Consider the following 20,127-nt stretch of genomic DNA (forward strand, 5'->3'; position numbering starts at 1 on the left):
GGGGGGGGGGGGGGGGGGGGGGGGGGGGGGGGGGGGGGGGGGGGAAGCTGAGGGAAGTCTTTGGTGGTTGGTCTGGGAGAATTGTTTTGAGTGTAGCAACCAAGTAGATCTACAAAAGGAGACTATAACCAGATAATTAATAAGCACCAGTAAACATTCATTCTATGAAAAGTAAAGAGTGTAAAGAAAGTGAATACATTTCTAGAAACCATCTATTTGATTCAGAATTCTTTTGTTTAAAACATTATTTCTCGGTAGTAAAGTCGTTCCTATTAATGAACCCTCCTGAGGAGAACTATAATCTCTGGACTCAGAACTACAGGAAGCCACACGAAGGAAAAGAAATCAGGCAGCTTCTGGAGGGGAAAAGACACTCAGGAGAAAAGAAGGCACCTAGCAAATTTCAACTTTTTTGACTTTTATACCAACGACAGACCCCCAGTTCGTGCCGTGTTTTTGGTGGACGCTCAGATAGTAGATCTCATTTTACTGGCTAGAGGAAGCACAAGACAGAAGTACCAGAGTAACTGGAACATGAAAAGGAGGTGGCAAGAAAAAGAGACCCAGAGAAAGTCCACCTGCTAGCCCACCCCTCAACCATGCTCACATGAGGCAACTTCGGGTGGCTAAGGCTGAACACTAGTGTATCCCCGTGTTTCCCTACTACTTGACGGTGGCTCTCTGTGCCGTGGGGAGACGAGTGGCCTGGGCCACCGTGATCCGAATCCTGACCACTGTCTGTAATGCCTTGAGCTTATGCATAAACCTCTCGCAGCTTCAGTTCCTCCAGGTAATGAAGGAAACTCTGCCTTTCTCACAAGGTTATTTTTGAGGACGAACAGAGGAAACCTGTGTGAAGTTCCTAGCACGTAGGAGTTGAAGAAGCGATTAATTTTCTTCCCACCTCTTTTTCTGGTTTACGTGAGTTCTTGTGACCGATTCTCAATTTCTGAGGTAAACTCTACTGGCAGACCTCCAAATCAGCTTGAGACTCTGGTCCTGAACTTTCATAAAAGACCGTGAGCTCACTTCTCACAAGCCTTTGGCATCTGTCCCCCTTTTGAAATCCAGGTTTGAAGAATAAGCTGTCACATTTTTGCAGTGAGCACTGGCTTGCTAGGCTCCCCAAGAGAAGCCCCAGGTGGCCGCTGCCCCCTGACAAACTGAGCGGTCAACTTCCCGAGCATATTTCAGCACCACTGGCTCAATCTCAAACATTGGCCTTTCTGACCTGCTATTTACACTAGATCTCTAGTCTTTATTAATCCTCATTTCCCACCGCCTCCTATTTTTTTTCTCAGTGGTTACATGTACATGATTTTGAGTGACCATGTGCACCAGTTATGGAAAGGCCTACCGTCTCTCACTGTCATGGCGTCAGTCCTCTATGGTTCTTCTTTCCTACGTCCACCATCCAGTCAGTGCTCATGTGTGGGTCCTGCAGACTAACTGGAATGTGCTCATTTGCCCTTACCTCTCACCTGGATCATGCGCTAGCCTTCTACCTGGTTTCCTGGCTTCCATTCATGTGACCTCTACGCCATTCTCCTTCAAACCCAGGAGTTAAACCTTTAAATACGTTTATCAATTTATATTATAATCTTTCTCTTTAAATTCTCCTATGGCTTCTTATTGTAGTTAGAGGGGAAAAAAATCTAATCTCCTTACAGGTCTTCTGATTACTTGTCTGATGTCACTTTAAAAATTTTTTTAGGGGCGCCTGGGTGGCTCAGTCGGTTAAGCGTCCGACTTCGGCTCAGGTCATGATCTCACGGTTCGTGAGTTCAAGCCCCGTGTCGGGCTCTGTGCTGACAGCTCAGAACCCTCAGCCTGTTTCAGATTCTGTGTCTCCCTCTCTCTCTCTGACCCTCCCCCATTCATGCTGTCTCTCTCTGTCTCAAAAATACATAAACGTTAAAAATTTTTTAAAATGTTTTACTTATTTTTGAGAGAGAGACAGAGTACAAATGGGGAAGGGGCAGAGAGAGACACACACAGAATCCGAAGCAGGCTCCAGGCTCCGAGCTGTCAGCACAGGGCCCGACACGGGGCTCAAACTTGTGAACCATGAGATCATGACCTGAGCCAAACTCGGACACTTAACCAACTGAACCACCCAGGCACCCCTTTCTGATATCACTTTTAATACTCATCACTTCAGTCACTGTGGTCCTGGCTTTCTGTCCCACAAACGTTTCAAACTGATGCTCATCCAATCTGCTGTGATTGTTGTTTCCTGTGCTTGAACGTTCTTTCTTTGCTTGGCTACCTGCCTTTTATTATTACTGCTTTGCTTCTATTACTGTCTCCTTAAAAAGGCCTTCCTGGCCGTCCTAACTATAGTAGGCCTTACCTAGAATCAGACCCCCCTGTCCCATTGCACGGTTTTGTTTCCTTCATAGCACTTATCACTGTCAAAACTCGTCTTAAAAATGGGCACCTGGGTGGCTCAGTCTGTTAAGCCTCCGACTTCGACTCAGGTCGTGATCTCACAGTTCTTGAGTGTGAGCCCCATATCTGGCTTAACACTGACAGTGCAGAGCCTGCTTGGGATCCTCTCTCTCTGTCTCTCTCCCTGCCCCTTCCCCACTTATGCTCTAAATAAATAAATAAATAAATAAATAAACTTTAAAAAATTGGTCTTAAAAAGAAATGGATTTTATCTGTTTATCTATTGCAACACCATCCAATTCAGATACAGAGTTTATTGGAGAAAAACATTCAGAGAAGTAATAGAACATATGCATTGTCTCTAACTCTTGTTACTTGTTAGGTCTTATACCGGGTGCAGGTGGTCTGCATGTCCCATGGCCAAGGTTCCAATAAAGGAGGACATTCGCTGGGGATGTTCTGTGTATTTGTGGTGTGCCTTTTGAGAAGAGGGGCAAGGTCGGAAAGCATCCATGAGACGACACAAGTTCCCTGGTCGGGGAGGTGTCCTTGGAAGGGATACTCCAGAACATGGCGACTTGTCATTAGCCTGATAAACTAGTAATTAGCCTGTTCAACTAACTCAGATCTCCTTTCCAAGCTCTCTGCTGTGCTGCCAAAAGTGGGGAGGACATGAGCATCCAGGGCCGTTGGCTCCCATCTCCTCATTAAAATACAACCATCATGGAGGTGGTTGTCTGTCTCGTTTGCCACTAAAATAGTACCAGAAACATAGAAAGGTGGTCCCAATATTTGTGGAGCAAATGAAAGAAAAATGGCATGAATAGCAATGGAGTAAATGATGAAAGGGAACTGAAATATAGCAGGAAAGGCCATACTTGAAGTTGTGTCTTGGTGGTGGACGGGGTACTGCTGGGTAGACAGGTGTCTAAATTTATTGCAGCATAAGGGACAGTAGAAGCCGCTGGTCAAATGAGTCCAGATAGGGGTTTTTCCATTGTTTTACATACATACCCGTGACAACTTCATTTAAGGAGTTCTATCAACGTGACACGTGCTGTCTCTTAAATCGGTGGTGTACCCTGGCATCGGAACCAAAATTTCATGATTTTTTTTTAAGAGTATCAGATTAGGATTCTGTGGGAGACTGGTTCCAAGTGTCTTTCTTTTTTTCATTCTCATATTGTTTTGTTCATCTCAGACCAAGATCACAATCTGTCCTGGATTCTGTTTGGCATCAAGAGTGATAATGAGGTCATTTCCACTGTAATAAGGTCAACATTAGTAATGCTAACTGCATCCCAATCGATTTTTGGAATGCTTACCAAAGTAAGAAAAAAAAATTTAATAAAGGAAAAGTATATGATGAGCTAAATCCTGAGAAGTCTGACTAATACTACAATGTAAAATTCTCAGCAGGCACTCAATCAAATTCATCTCTTGAGGATTTCTCATTATAAGAACCACCCCCCCCACCCTGGGATTTAAGTCAGTATTTGAGTTTTACTTATTTCATAAATATAAATCCTTGGGGTGGATATTATTGACTTGTAAAATTAATAAGATTTATTTCTGTAATCTCAAAACTATAAAGTAGGCAAAACAAAATTTTTTTAGCACTCTCTTCCATGACCCATCCTGGAATCATTTTTCTCTACCAGTGTAATATCTGTTTTTCAAGGCTCTTAGGGACTGAAGAATGACACATAATGGAGAAATTACACAAATTAGTTCACTCTGAATTTCTACAAGTCAAGTCATCTGTTGCAATAATTTTAAGGCAATTTCTTTCATGATTAGTTTAAGACAATCTTAAGCTCTCTGAAATTTTATACCTGTGGTTACTTTTTCCTAAAAATGTCCTTCAACATTTTCCCCGTTTTTCGTTCTACTTTCTCCCTGTTTCTTCTTGGGCCATTTAGTGACGTTTTTTCCTCCCTTTGATCACCTCCTAACCATCAGTGCAACTCCTGTCAATCCCTCCACCTTCTCATGCTTCACGGTTTGTTTCCACCTTGTCTAGTCACATAGCTTCAGCTTTCACTTAACTGTAGGCTTCAATCCAAACTTTGAATAAACGTTGCGGCCACATGTAAAGTTGGACGTGTCCATTTAATTGCCCTACACATTCCTCACAATCCATTCTGTCCCCACCACCAAGCACTTTGTGTTTTCCTGATCCCAGTGTTAGGATGAACATCATCCACCTTCCAATCTGTGAGCAGAGGAGTCCATTCATTTCCACTGCTTTCCATATTCAGTCACTGAGTCTAGTACTACGTCTTTCCCTAAAGTCTTCCCTATCTTTTCATTTCTCTGCATCTTCATTCAGAGCAGAATAACTATAACTTCATGGGTGGCCTCTCTGAAGTTTATCAGTCACCCCACATTCACAGCAGCCTGGGAAGAAGCAGTCCTGAACCATCAGGCCTCTTTAGGATTTACCTCAAGGCCACCCTGAGCGTCTTGTACGAAATGTGACCTCTTCACTATTAATAAGGCTCTAAATTGATTATACTGAAATTATAGGGAGTATGTGGGATGCACTCAAATGATGCTAGTAAATATTTCTTATATATAAAGAATGTGTGAGTCTTTGGAAATAAAAACTACAGAAGTGAAAGATATGCACCTGACCTTCAGAAGGACAGGGGAATGAGTAGAAAAGCAAAGTTGAAGTGCCCTGGGTTCAGATTTCAACTCCACCCTTGGTTTAACTGTGGGCAAGATACTTATATGATTTTAGCTTCGGTTTCCTTACCTGTAAAATGGAGATATCTCATTTCTCATTCAAAGGGGCTTTTTGACAGTTAAATAATGTTTTATGTGAAGTTTCCATTTGGAAATTTACACATGGTACATTCTTACCAAATCAAATACTGTTAATACTTAGGAGTGTAGGACTTACATACTTTAACAGTTTAAGGAGATAACAATAGAAATATTATTGGGGCACCGGCTCAGTCGGTTAAGCATCCGGCTCTTGATTTCTGCTCAGGTCAGATTCTCCCCACATTAGGCTATGTGCTGACCATGTAGAGCCTGCTTGGGCTTCTCTGTCTCCCTCTCTCTGTGTGGCCTCCCCTGTTCATGATCTCTCTCTTTCTCTCTCCTCTCTTTCTCTCTCTCTCTCAAAAATAAATAAACAAACATTATAAAAAACACTGGCTTCATAAAGAAACACACAGTAGCTGCCAAAGAATAGTGCTGACAGCCATTCTTTTTTAAAAAAGTTTATTTATTCACACTGAGAGAGGATATATGCGCGCATAAGTGGAGGAGGGGCAGAGAGACAGGGAGAGAGAGAATCCCAAGCAGGCTCCATGCTTTCAGTACAGCACCCAAACCAGGGCTCAAACCCACTAACCATGAGATCATGACCTGAGCCCAAATCAAAAGTCAGAGGTTCAACTGACCGAGTTTCAACTGACTGAGCCACCCAGGCGTCCCTCTGGCAGCCATTCTTGAAGGCCCCAGGATATCTAGAATGGACAGAGATAATAGGCAGGTAACCCTTACCTTAGAGCAGGATCGCACACAAAATGTTGTTTGACTCCTTAGCTTCTGAAAAAAAGATTTTGCTGCACAGAGCAAGAAAATGCTTATAGATTTTTATGGTCTTTAAATAAAATCAGGCTAGACTCACTTCTCACCTCTGCCTAGCAACGTCCAAATTTGAAAGCATTTTCCAGCCGCTATCAATTATTTAACAGAGGCATTGGGGGAACTATAGAAGAATAAACCTTCTCTCCAGATGCCTTTCTTGGACCAACAGACTTACCCAGCTGTGGGCTAGGTGACCAGAGGGTGAAGATGATTGGAAACGGCCATTAGTGTCTGCTACACACAACGACAAGAGAGGTTTTCACTTGGTTTGCGGTTGTTGGGATCATTTAGCGCAGTGTTCCATTTACTGGAGAAAAAAACCCAAGCTGAGACCGGCTGAGTTGGACAGTCACGCAGCTATGGAGTGGCAGAGCCAGGCCTGGAGCCCAGATCCTAGTCCAAAACTCTTTTTCCACCGCCCCACAGCTGCTGCTTTACAGTATTGAGGTTTTGGAATCTCACTCATTCAAATGCAAATGTTCTGTGTGCTTCTTTAATGGGACATTTTTTTTGTCTTACTTTGCTAACTAAGGTTTGCTGTATTGAGCAAATGAGTGTAGATCTAGAGGTGTTAAAATCATCAACCTCTTTTAAAGCCTCATTATTTTTCCTTTGCTTCTCTTTATGATGTGGAACACTGGCTTCTTTTTTTTCTTTCCAGCCCGAATTGGAGGCAGCAGTACATATAACTTGACTTACTTGTTCTACTGGCTGAGTAGTGAGAACGAGATTAATGAAATCAATGTAGCCCACAGGAAAGTCCTGCCCATCTCCACCCCAACCCCTCCTGTGGGAATTCTTCCAGGGGACTTGTTTGGGGAATGAGTTGCTATGAAACAGTGCTGCAGCTGGGCTCTGTGGGGGGTCTGGATGGTCTCATAAAAGCTAACCGTATCTGGACTTTGAGAAGGTTAGAGATGTTCTGTGCCATCCAGTATTACACACCGGCATAAGTCATGACCAACATAAACCTTTAAAAAAGTCTCCCATTCATCCATCCATTATTTATTGAAGCCATACTATATGCCAGATATTCTGTTTGGTTCTGGAGATGTGCTTTGATGGAATCACACCTTTTGAGAGAGGGCAAAGAAAGAACACAAAAGGCTGCAGCTACCTAGTGGAAGGGAAAAGACAGGAGAAAGGACGAAGGGTGATAATCAGTATCATTATGTCTATAGAGACAAGTGAACAAGTAATTATAATGCAATGTGATAGGGGTAAGATGAAGTTCAGCTGTTGACACACCAGAGTGGCCTACCCCCATCTTCCACGGTCATGAAGGGTTTTTGGACGATGTGATATTTAAGCACAAATCTAAAGAATAAAAGAGGTTGTACAGGTGAAAAGTAGAACAGAGGATGCTCTTGGAAGAGGAAATTGTATGTGGAAAGATTCTGAGGCATCACAGAACACAGGGAAGCACAGGTGAACACTGGGTCTGGGGCACAAATGAACAAGGGTAGGACCAGTGAAGGGGGAGGTGTGAGAATATAGAGGAGTCGTTTGAAGGACCTTGAAAGCCATGCGGTGGCTCTTGCCGTCTTTGCCCCAGGACTTTGCCTGTGACAATTGCACCTCTGGAAGAGCAGTGTGACACCACTTATCCCCATAAGCCTGGCCTAATCTTCGGGATTTGTGGAAACAATATAAAAGGAATAGTGCAGGTGAGGTCAGAGGACGGGGTATGTACCTGGCCACTCAGAAGTCATTGAGTGGAGGGACATAGCTTGCGACTGAGTCATGTCCTGTATCTTAGAGCTAGAGCAAGTTGGAAACCCAGGTAGGACTAGCTTCAGCTAATGGAAATAGATTGCAAGTAACAATAGGTGAAGCACAATAGAAGTGTATTTTCCTCTCCTGTGGCAGTAGTCTGCTTAGGGGTGGTCTAGGGCTGGTGTGGCAGCTCTGCGATGTCATCTACCTCCCTTGCTTCTGAAGCGCCCCTTCCAACATATGGTTTCCATACTGTGGCTACCGAAGCTAGAGCCGTCACGTCCGCTTTCTTGTGTAACTGTGAGCGGAGCAACTGACAGTCCCTTCCACAAGGGCCAATGCTTCTTCCTGTTTCTCCCCAGGTCAGTCAAATTCTTGGATTTTGGAGCAGTTTCTGTGTGCTTCTTATTGGACTTCTCAGCCTTGCTCTATGGCACTATGGAAATTTCTATCACTACCACCTTCATTAAGTAACTATTGTGGGCTTAGCAGTTGCCTACTATTTTCCCAAATGCTATTATAGGTTTTGATCTTTTAAAAAATTATTTTTTAGCTTTTAATGTTTAAGTAATTTTAGACTTCAAAAAAGTTGGTAAAAATATTACAAAGAGTTCGCATATTCTTTTCTCCCAGCTTCCTAAAATGTCGATGTCCCGCATAACCATAGTATAATGATTCAAATCAAGAACTCAAATTGGCAGAATACTATTAATATCTCTATACACCATATTCAAATGTCAGATTCCCACTGAGGTTCCTCTTGGTTCAGGATCCAGCCCAGACTGCACAATGCGTTTGGTTGTCATGTTCCCTCAGTCTCCTCCAACATCACTTTTGTGCTTTCTAAATGCACGGCATCAGAAGACGTATGATAATCTATATTTAACTTTGATCTTTTGGCTAAGGTAGTCTCCCAAATGTCTCCATATAAAGTCACTATTTTCCCTCTGCAATTATTAAGTATCTTCTGGGGAGATAAACTGACCCATGCAAATATCCTCTTTCTCATCACATTCACCTCCCCCCCTCCCCCGATTTTAGCCCTTACTGATGACTTTGGCCTAAAGCTATTACCACCGTGTATTTGTCAAAGGGTCATTTTTGTTTTTAACTTTACAAGTTCCATATGGGTACACAATCTGCAGTGGGACTTGAGCAAGTCAAGGAGTTAATTCTCCTCAAGCCATTAAACCCTTAGGTGGTGTTGGATGCTTTGCCCACTATAGATCACTCCCTGGCTGTCGTATGAAAGCCAGTCACTGGACACAGTACCTAGTAGTCCAGGTAGTCACTCCCTGCTTATCTCTGATCTTCTGTTTGTTGGTTTGCTTGTTTGTTTTTCCTTCTCTTCCTCTTTTGATTCTAGAATCCAACCTTTATTACTAGAGTAAATCTGTATCTGAAGTCCCAGGCTTCCCATCGTTTTGGCTCAGTACTCCATTGTCTCTCTTTGGTTTGTTAAACTTGACCTCCTTCTTAACTTTCAACTCTGTTCAGTCCTCTGAATTTGGAGTCCAAATTCACCATCATAGCCTTCACCACGCATTCCTTCTTCTCAGTCCAGCTCTGTGAATCCCCACACATTTGCTGAGGCGTTTCCTAATGCTTTGCCTCCGGGGGAATAACAGCCTACATTGGACAGATTGTTTAACTGCTTGGGAATTTACTGGACATAGTCAAATTGGATAAGTAACAATTGTGTCGTTAAAAAACTATGCTATAGTTCACTGATTATCATCAAGAGGAATAATAGGGAGTTAGGGTAGTAGAGGCAAGTCCCACTAAAAATCTCCTTGGAGAGTTGGGCATAATATTTTTATGTTTATCAAAAGTTCATGAATTAAAAAAAAAGAGTTGAGAAGCAGTGTCTTAGCACAAACTAAGCTATTTTCAAAATTTGGATATGAGTATAAATGAGAAATAGGATTGGTGTTAGGGAGTCAAGCTAGTCTCAGCAGCTGCATAGAGGAAAGGAAGGAAAATGACAACAACAGTACTTTTAAAAACTGAGCACTTACTATGCACCAGGCACCATGCTGGCTTCTTCGCAAACACTAACTCCTTTAATTTCCACAACAGCCCTGTGAATTAACAACAGTTAATGTCCCCATTTTAGATTGATGGTTTAGAGTGGTGACGTAAGCAAGAAGCACTCAGGCAGTCAGTGGAAGACGCAATACACTGTCCCAGACCTTGTGCTCAGAGCCCACGTCTGGATCATTACCAACCATGCCAGGCCGGGTGTGAAATCAGAGATAGGTTTGGGCTGACACTTGGGCTGCCTGCCTGGCATGTACCATGTTGAGAAATGTAAGCAATGGGCTTCCTTTGTCAGCGCTGCTGGGCTGGAATTGATGAAGACCGAGTGCTGACGATCCAAGTTCATGGTGGTTACAAGGGTGTTCCTACTGATCACCCGAACTCATGCATCTGTCGTAGAATCGCTTCTCCACATGAACACTGTTCTTCCACCATGGGCACTCTCTGTCTTCCTGCCAATAACCCACCTTGGCTCCCATGGCGATGGAGGTATCACAGGGATGCCATGTAGCTTCCTTCTCATCCCATGAGTAAGTCTACCTTTACGATCCTGGTCACTCACACACAGATTCACTCAGGACATGAAGCACAAGGAGTACCTTACAGAGTGAGGGGGGATCACCCCACGTTAGCGAAGGCAAGGAAAGGACAAAAAAGGCTACAGCTACCAAGGGGAAGAGAGTAGAGGAAGGACCAAGGCTGATAATCAGTACCAACATGGTCATACTTTTTCTTAAAATGTTGAAATATTTCCAACTGGTTGGCAAACGGTCACTGCTTCAAGCCCAGCCCCTTCACAACGCCCCCGTCAATCCCACCACCTCCTCTTTCCAGCAAAAGAAAGTTAATGTCTGTTTAGGGTTTTCTTTGTTTTGTGTGTGTGTGTGTGTGTGTGGTTTTTTTTTTTGTTTTGTATTTTTAGAGAGAGAGAGTGTGTGTGTGAGTAGGGGAAAAAGAAGGGGGCAGAGGGAGAGAGGGAGAGAGAATCTTAAGCAGGCTCCAAACTCAGCCCAGAGCCCACCGCGGGGCTCAATCTCAAGACTCAAGGATCATGACAAGCCAAAATCAAGAATCAGACACTCAACTCACTGAGCCACCCAGGCACCCGAATGTCTATTTGGTTTTAATGATTTGTATCTATACCCTAGGCAGTGGATAAATTTTTTAAATATTAGCCCTTAAAAGAACTAATAGTGAAAATGTGGCATAAGTACAGATCTATGTTTCACTGTTTTACTCCAGAGAAGAATTTCCATGAGGCACTATCTCTCTCTCTATGGAAATACTGTTTTGGTATCTTTTATCATTTAGGTCTGATACTGAAGATTCTGCTTTCTCTTTCCCTCCTTGGCCGAAACACCCAACAGAGAGAACTGTCAATGCAAATTCCCCTTAGCCATTCAACAGGGCTTTCTCTTTAGGAACTTCATCCTCTCAGGATGAGAAGCACTGAAGAGCCCAAGACCTCTTCTCCAGAGTGGCATTACAATGTTCCAGGAGTGGGTGGCTGGGTGGCTCAGTTGGTTAAGCATCAGACTTCGGCTCAGGTCATGATCTCATGGCTCTGGGTTCGAGCGTCTAGTCGGGTTCTGTGCTGACAGCTTGGAGCCTGCTTCGGGTTCTGTCTTGGTCTCTCTCTCTCTCTCTCTCTCTCTGTCCCTCCCTTGCCTGTGTGTTCTCTCTCTCTCTCTCTCTCTCTCTCTAATATAAAAACAAACATAAAAAATAATTTTAAAAAAAGATCTAGAATGTCTTGGTATTTATCCAATGGAAGAGGAGGAAGAGGCTTATAAATTCTTAGTTCCTGTGTGGCTCCTTTTCTGATATTAACAGCTTGTGTATAAAAAGCACGGTTTGGGGCGCCTGGGTGGCGCAGTCGGTTAGGCGTCCGACTTCAGCCAGGTCACGATCTCGCGGTCCGTGAGTTCGAGCCCCGCGTCGGGCTCTGGGCTGATGGCTCGGAGCCTGGAGCCTGTTTCCGATTCTGTGTCTCCCTCTCTCTCTGCCCCTCCCCCGTTCATGCTCTGTCTCTCTCTGTCCCAAAAATAAAATAAAATAAAAAGCACGGTTTGCCACCAAACTGATTGAAAAGGCATTCCAATGCATCTTGCAAAGGAGATTAAATGATAGGCTCAAAACTCAGACCACTACTTCTCTAAAGTCCCTTCATCCAATCCCCAATGTCTTTGTGCCCTAGAGCTGCTCTCCTGTGACAAACTCCACCAGCCCCTGAAGCCCCTCAAACCCCCTACTTTCTCTTCTCATTCCATGGCCTTATTTTGTAGTGCCCCTCCCCCCTCTTAGTTCCCCCTTTGTCTCAGGTCTACTTTCTCCTCATTTCTCCCTTTTTTTTGGCCATTCATCATCAAAAAAGATTCACAAGTTGTGTGATAGAGGCACTGTATTACAATGAAGAACACACACATGCACAGAAATCATGCTTTGTCTGGTTTCACAGAAAGGGACATACCAACAGAGTCGGTCCTTATGGGTCCCTGTTGCTTTGAGAAGATTCAGGAAGCTTTCTTAAAAGTCAAAACTTCTACCGACTTCAGCCAGGTCACGATCTCGCGGTCCGTGAGTTCGAGCCCCGAGTCAGGCTCTGGGCTGATGGCTCGGAGCCTGGAGCCTGTTTCCGATTCTGTGTCTCCCTCTCTCTCTGCCCCTCCCCCGTTCATGCTCTGTCTCTCTCTGTCCCAAAAATAAATTAAAAACGTTGAAAAAAAAAAATTTAAAAGTCAAAACTTCTAAAATGTCTGTTTTTATGCATTGAAGAAGCTTCAAGTTGAGTGTCCTGAATTATTATTGCCTAGAAAATGTCGGTGGTGTGTAGTTACTAGGAGGGGCAATGGATAAGGGAGGAGGCACAGCTGGTGTCATTAAGTAAGTCATCCAAGCAAACGTACTTCCTGTGAGTAACACAAATTAACTAGTGTTGGGTAGGGAATTAAGGTGATAAGGAAATGGTCTTAGAGCCTCAGACCCAACCTACAACTTTTGCAGTCTGTGCCCTTCGCTTGGGTGACTTACCATTCTAGTTTCAGCAACACCTGGATCCTTGCTCACGGTCTCTTTCTTGTACCTGTCTTCTGTTTGAATTTTCCATACAATATTTTAACTCTTAAATGAAATTTTAAAAAGAAACGAAAAGAGAAAAGAAAAGAAAAGAAAAGAAAAGAAAAGAAAAGAAAAGAAGAGAAAAGAAAAAAGAAAAAATCACCTGTAATCTTAGCTCACTAAAAGAACTGTGTTAACTTTTCAGGGTCCTTAACTTTTTATGGACAGACACTAAGATTTTTTAGTATTTGTCAACAATCATATAAACAATTGCAGCCATAGGCTTCCAATATTATCTTAAATATTTTTCATGGTATTACATTGTCTTGCAAATTATCATATTAATAACTATGACATTGTGCTACTATGTCCCAATTTCCTTAACCATCTCCCTATTGTTGGATATTTGGTTTGTTTTCATTATTTTACAGTAGCGGATAGTCTTGCAATTAATACTTACATGGACCTAGATTTTTCTCCTTTCTACGATTTCCTAAGGATAAATTTCTAGACACTAGAATACTGGTCTAAATTATATGAATGTGCTCACAGCCACTTAACTTTCCACTAGGTGCCAATTTATACCATTTGCTTTATTATACGTATGCATTCTACTTGTATATGTTACCAAATCTTCTATTGCATGTCTATTTTAATCTTACTTTTGCTTTAAAAAATTTTACATTTTTATTTAATTGAATCTGTTACTTTTTTCTCTCAATGCTTCATATATATCATCACTTCAAGCTCTAACAAGTTCTGCCTCTTTGGTAACTCATCTATGTGTTCCCTAATATTTTGTTCTTTGATGTATCCAGAGATTATTTAAACATGGTTATATTTTAGGGTTTTTCTTCCAAAACACTGTCTAATTTTAACCTAATATTATTGAGTTTTTTGCTATTTCCCACTCATTATCCAACATGGTTTTAATCCCACACTAACTCAGCTAAATTTCTAGGCTTTCTATACTTTTCCACTCCTAAGTTTTCCTTTTCTCATCCATATTTCCTTGCGTTAAACATGAAATGTTATAGTATGTTTTGATATCTGGCATAGGTGCTTATTTCTCGTTATATTTTTTCGTGAAATATTCACTCCCATGCCACTTAGGCAATTTCTTCTTTTCATCACACCCTAAGCAAGACCAGCACTGTGATTATCCCACCACTGAAATAAACGCAAATCCCATTCTTTCTCTTTACCCTCTTTTTTTATTCCAAGTAGCACTGATCTTTGTATCATTGGGAGTACTTATCCTAGTTTCTCAGTCATCTTGGCTGCGCAAAATGATTGGTCATTTTATAATAGTACCATCAACTTTTCGTTTTTCTTACTCGCTTGTCTTTCCACTAACGCCCGTGCTGCCAACTCAACTCTAGTGGAACCAGTCTGTCCTCAGTTTCTCCTCCTCTGCTGCCTGCTGCAGCTAGGTTGAAATCAAGTGACTGCTGATTGACACCGCAAATTGGTGTTGAGTGTTTGGGATTTGTGTAGGGGTGATAGCAGATTGGATAGCAGTTGGCAGATGTAGGTGGCTGATAGCAGTTGGCAGATGTAGGTGAAGCTTTGACAAAGAAAATATGATGCATTCTCACATCTACAACTTTCTTTTAGTCAGTGTTAAAAATTCTAGACCCAATTATCAGAGGCATGTCAGTCACCAACTAGGAAATTGCAGGCCTTGGGAACAGGGCATGTAAGAACAAATTTGCTTTTTGAAAGTAAAATTAGTTAACATAGAAAACAGGAAACTACAGAAGGAAAAAGAGAGAGGGGGAGGGAGAAAGAATGGGGCAGAGACAGAAAGAGAGAGAGAGAGACTTGAGGATTCTTATCCCCCCCCCCCAAAAGAAACCAATCTGCTAGAGTTCTTACATTTTCTTTTTCAAGCTTGGCAGAAATCCTTCACAGAAGTAATGACCTGAACTTGCAGAAGAGGGAGCTACAGCTCAGAGAAGTTAAACAAACTCAAGAGAATGTTACCAGTGGTGGAAGCGGGATCCCAGCCCAGATCTGTGCAGCCTGTAGCTGTGGAAATTTAGATCTTGTTGAATGAATGTCTGCTGGTTCCAGTTCCTCGTGCCTGATGTCCAAACCCATGAATCTACCTACCTACCACCCCCACCAGCCTGTGAGTGTCATATAGGCACCTCAAACTTTATAGACGTGCCCCGGACTTCTCCTTCTGGTCCAGGGTCTGCTCTCTCAGTGAATGTTCCACCATCCACCCAAATGTTAGGATCCTAGACCTCAGTTCTTCCTCCCAGGGGCCCCGCTGCTGCCATCATGGCCATCTGGACTCTCCATCTCTCCTCTTACCTTCCTCCTGTCCGTTCTCTTCAAAAAGCTCATTTTATCTGCTGTTTAAAATAACGGAATGGCTTTCTATTTGAGAGGGAAAAGATGGCATAAAGTTAAAAATCCTTCCACGGCCTACACATCCCAGCATGATCTGGCCCCTCACCGTCCCTGCAGCCCCATCTCTCACGTTCCTGGCTCTGCACACATGTCCATCACAGACGGCCTTTTCACACTACCTCAAATCTGCCCTATTCCTTCCAGCCTCAGATTCAGGGCATTTGAATAATTAAAGACCAACCCCCCACCCCCACCCCCACCCCGTTTTGGTTTTCCCCAGGTACTTAGCGTCTTCTCACCTATTTTAGAACTCATTTATGACATCATTGCTAATTGTCTCTCTCCCTAATCTAGAATATAATAGCTCCACTGAGCAGAGGCTAACACCCATTTCATTGGCTGGTACCCAAAGCAATGTCTGGTACATACCACTTAACACATTGCTGTTGAATAAATTGTTTCATCCACTTTTATGTGTGGCATTTACATGAATAAAGTACCTAGCCACTAGATTTCTGGACACCACGTATCCACGTACCTACAAGAGAACGGGCATATGTTGGGTGATAGAATCAAGGTCAGCAGCTATCAGACTAATAAGCAGTGCAGTTTAATAAGGACTGAATAAAAAGCCTGCCTTTGGGTGCAAAAAGTAGGGGAAAATCAAGATTATAGGGTGAAATGACATGATAGAAGGGGTTATGAAAAATAGGATTTGTTTGAAGGTTGCTGTTGTCGCTGTTCCTATTTTGTGTTTGTTAACATCCAGCTTTGGTGTGGTACATTTGTTAAAAATCAATGAACACAGTGTTGATACATTATTATTTTTTTATTTTTAATCTTTGTTTATTTTGAAAGAGAGAAAGAGAGATAGTACTAGTGGAGGAGGGGAAGAGAGAGGGGGAGACAGGTGATCCCAAGCAGGTTCCATGCTGTGAGCACAGAGCCCATGAACTGTGAGATCATGACCTAAGTTGAGATCAAAAGTCAGCTGCTTAACCGACTAAGCCACCCAGGTGCCCCAATACATTATTATTAATTGACATCTGTACTTTACATTAGGGTTCACTCTGTGTTGCACAGTTTTTTTCGGTTTTGACAACGCACAATGCATGTGCCCACCATCATAGTATCATACAGAATAGTTTCACTGCCCTGAAAACTCCCTGTGCTTCACCTATTCTACCCTCCTCCCTCCCCCCAGCTCCTGGCAATCACTGATCTTTTTACTGTTTCTATAGTTTTTTCCAAAATGGCATGTAGTTAGAATCATATAGTATGGAGTCTTTTCAAATCGGTGGCTTTTCCTCTTAATTGAGACATAAGTGACATATAACCTTGTATTTGTTTTATATGTACAATACAGTTATTTGATATATGTGAAATGATCACCAAAATAAGTTTAGTTAACATCCATCATCACTTATAGTTACACTTTTTTTTTCTTGTGATGAGAACTTTAATATCTCTCAGCAACTTTCAAGTATACAACACAGTGTTGTTAACTATATAGTCAGCATGCTGTACATGACATCCCCAGGACTACTGTTCTTTTTGGCTACATTCACCCATTTTTGCCTATTCCCCAGCCCCTGCTTCTGGTAACCACCCAAATTGGCTTCTTTTATATAATAATGTGCACTTAAGATTTCTCCATATTTTTTTGTAGCTTGATAGCTCTTTTATTATTATTATTATTATTATTATTACTGAATAAATTTCCATTGTATTGAAAGTACTACCATTTGTTTATCCATTTACCTACTGAAGGGCATCTTGGTTCCTTCCAATTTGGGACCGTTAAGAATTAGGTTTATTTTTGGTTAATAAAAAACGCGTGAGGATCAATCACACGGCTGTTAATACAGCTCTGTAAGTGCTAGCCCATCATAGACTACCAGTAGACATGCCTGCACACAGAGGTTCTGCTCTTCTCTACAGAATTCAGCCCTGCTATTTGATGCTTTCCATCATTGTTTATCAAGGAATGAATGTGTTAAATCCTGAGCCCAATATTTCTTGATAAACTAGCACATTCAGGGAAAAAGCAGTGAAGACAATTGAAGGATTCAAAGTCCTTTGAGGAAACACTGAGGGTACTGAGGATATTTTCACTGAACAAGAGAGAACTCAGAGACACTGACAAGCATCCTCAGTAATGCCAAAGGCAGTCATAGGGAAGAGTGGGTAATCTTGTTGTGTAGGACCAAGAGAAATAGACCTAGGAGCAAAGGGTAAAGTTAGCATTGGGATGGGTTCCAGGGTTTGAGAGAATGCTGAGTATTCCCACCCATTTTATTGTAGACCTCCCCTAGCTCTTACCATCAAGGAGCAAGGAGAGTGGCCACCTGACAATCTAGTCTCAAAGTATCCCATCCCTGATAAATCCTTAACTATACCTCACATGAAATTTATTCCAAAACTAGTTAATCAAGAAATCTTCTGACCAGACACTTTCTGAAACAATCTTGAAATGGAGTCCAATAACCTGTATATTCTATATCCCGAATGTTACAAGATAGCCTTGAAAGTGATTGAAGTTAATTTTTTTTTTTTAAATTGATGTTTTAAAACCCTTAAACAAGAACATCCACTATCCCATGGGTTACTATCTTACCTGTGAGAAGGCAGACATTGCTTTTCTCTGGTGCTTACCTGTTTTGCTCTTCAGTGCATTGTCTGTGCCCTTTCAACCTTGGTTCAAACCTCTTCCTATGGCTTTCATCTGAAGCAGCACCCTTGGGTGGCCTTCAGTGCTTTTTATTAAGTGATAAGAGAACCCAGGTACTTTCACTTAGGAGGCCAAAGGTCTCACACAGCAGTGCTCTCATGGCCAAGTGAGTCACTTCTTCAAGTTGACTTTGGTGCCAAGTTGACTCTTGGCCTGGGGCCCAGTGGTTATAACTCCTGACAAAGATTCCCAGTTCTTTTTAGAGACTAAGTTGCTCAGGGCCTTAATTTTATGCCTGAATCTTTCTTCATTTTCAGAGACCCAAGTTATGTGGTATTTTTCCTAATTGATATTCTTTTTTTTAATGCATATATTTAAATTTTTTTATTTTAGAGAGTGCATGAGCAGTGGGGATGGAGGTATAGAGAGAAAGAGAGAGAGGGAGAGAGAGAAACTTGAGCAGGCTGCATGCCCAGCCCAGAGCCCGATAAAGGATTCGATCTCACCACCCTGAGATCATGACCTGAGCTGAAATCACGAGTCAGACGCTCAACCAACTGAGCCACCCAGGAGCCCCTCCCTAACTAACATTCTTAAACTTGTCTTAGTTTATTGCCTCCCTCTCTCTTTCTCTATTATGTTTATAGAAATAAACATCCAAGCACTAAAAAAAAAAAAAAAAAAAAAAAAGACCCGAAAGTCCTGGGGATGAATGTTCTCATTTGAAGATGCCGGTGCCCAGTCTTCATTTTCTGATGCCCAGTATAATCTCATTGTGGCCGACATTGGGCTCTGAATAAGGAAATGGTTTTCCATTTCCATATTTAAGAGCAGCGCCCTCGGGACATGCCTCAACTCTATGAACCCTGCCTGGGCTCCTTGTATGAGAGTCGTAAAAGCAATTTTGACTCAAACTTATATTTCTTTTGGCTTTACGGGAGAACTATATAAACTTTAATTTGGCTGTGCAGGTCGGGAAAGTAAATGTCATTGCAAGCCCCCAGTTTAGATCAGACTTCACATTTGACACCGTCTGGCAGAGTGAAGTCCATAGAAATAAGAGGCCATGCTTATAGTACGATCAGTTTAATTAGGTTCTACATACTAATAAAGTATCAAACGCTGGCAGTCGCTATCTTCTGACTTACATCCCGTTAACATGAATGCATTACAGTGTTACTCTCCGGTTTTATGTTAAAACATTATTACATCATCCCACACTCCAAAATCCTTTATTTGTGCAGTCTGTTGCCAAAATAATCAAGAGAGAGGAGCAGACTGTAAACACAATGCTGGCCTTTGTGTTAAAATGGGATCATTGGCCATTTTAATCCAGCACCATTCCTGTATTTTCTTGAATCACCCTAAATGGTAGATTAGGGAGCCTGAGAAAAGGTTCCTGTGGTAAGGAACTGGAAGATACAGGAAATTCTAGAATTTGTCCTGAATGTGACAAGTCAAATCACACATTGTGTAGGGAAGAAGTGAGGGCAGAGGAGAGGTGCTGGATTAATTCAGTTTTATAAGTATTATCTGGCCACAATTACAGAAATGATGCGGAATTCCGGGACACAGTTGAGAAGTTAAGAGGCTAGGCCTGCCGGGGAGCTTAGGGACTCCTTCTGGAGCCCAGCACACAGACATCCCACCACAAGGCATTTAAATGCCATGACACCTGCAGGGGCACAGAAGTGCTCTGTGAGCAGAGAGGAAGGAGCTCTTCATGTGTCTGGTGGCCCTGGGGTGCGTTTCCTGGGAAAAGTCGCACTCACGGTTGTGGGAGATCCTTCCAACCTCAGCAAAGAAGATATAGATTTAAGAGGTAATGATGTTGGCAGGAGGGAATCCAACACTTAGAGCACTGTCAACAAAATTCCCAGAGGCAGTGGCTTCAGAGTCATCTTTGAGACTGATCCTCCCCCCGCCCCCGCACATACGAAGACGCTACATTTTGTAAACTACGTCTGGATTTCAAGACCTTTGAAAAGACCCCGTCTTAAGCACCTATGTTTGTATTCACAGGCCACCTGTTGGGCACCTAGTGATGCCTCGCCTCTGCATTCAAGGAACCAGAGTTGGTGCTTTGCTGATGAAGATGCTTTACTCTGTGAGTAGCTTCTTCACAACTTGGGAAGGTGTTTGTTACCACTGAAAGCTACATTAATAAAAACCCAATTAAAAAAGGATTAAGGGCACTTTAATACCAGAGGAACCCAAGAGATTAACTCCTCTGGCTTCTTTTCCTCCTCAGGCCGACTCTCCCCTTCTCCAAACCATGGCAGGAA

General features: G+C 42.4%; 1 long non-coding RNA gene across 2 annotated transcripts in view; it reads right to left on the minus strand.

Moving 5' to 3' along the window:
* Positions 1 to 15,441, minus strand: part of LOC125929786 (uncharacterized) — a 29,072-nt gene extending 13,631 nt beyond the window's left edge. Inside the window, exons 1-6 of one of the 2 annotated variants that reach the window (XR_007459963.1) lie at positions 15,302 to 15,441; positions 15,133 to 15,198; positions 14,689 to 14,841; positions 12,784 to 12,873; positions 9,732 to 9,794; positions 6,173 to 6,304 (exon numbers count right to left, since the gene is read on the minus strand). This is a non-coding gene — a long non-coding RNA (uncharacterized LOC125929786). The remainder of the gene's footprint in view (positions 1 to 6,172; positions 6,305 to 9,731; positions 9,795 to 12,783; positions 12,874 to 14,688; positions 14,842 to 15,132; positions 15,199 to 15,301) is intronic. The other variant, XR_007459964.1, reaches the window with a different exon arrangement.
* Positions 15,442 to 20,127: the final 4,686 nt, after the last annotated feature.

The sequence above is a fragment of the Panthera uncia genome, chromosome A2 (genome assembly GCF_023721935.1).
Source record: "Panthera uncia isolate 11264 chromosome A2, Puncia_PCG_1.0, whole genome shotgun sequence".
In the NCBI taxonomy this organism is placed as follows: Eukaryota; Metazoa; Chordata; class Mammalia; order Carnivora; family Felidae; genus Panthera; species Panthera uncia.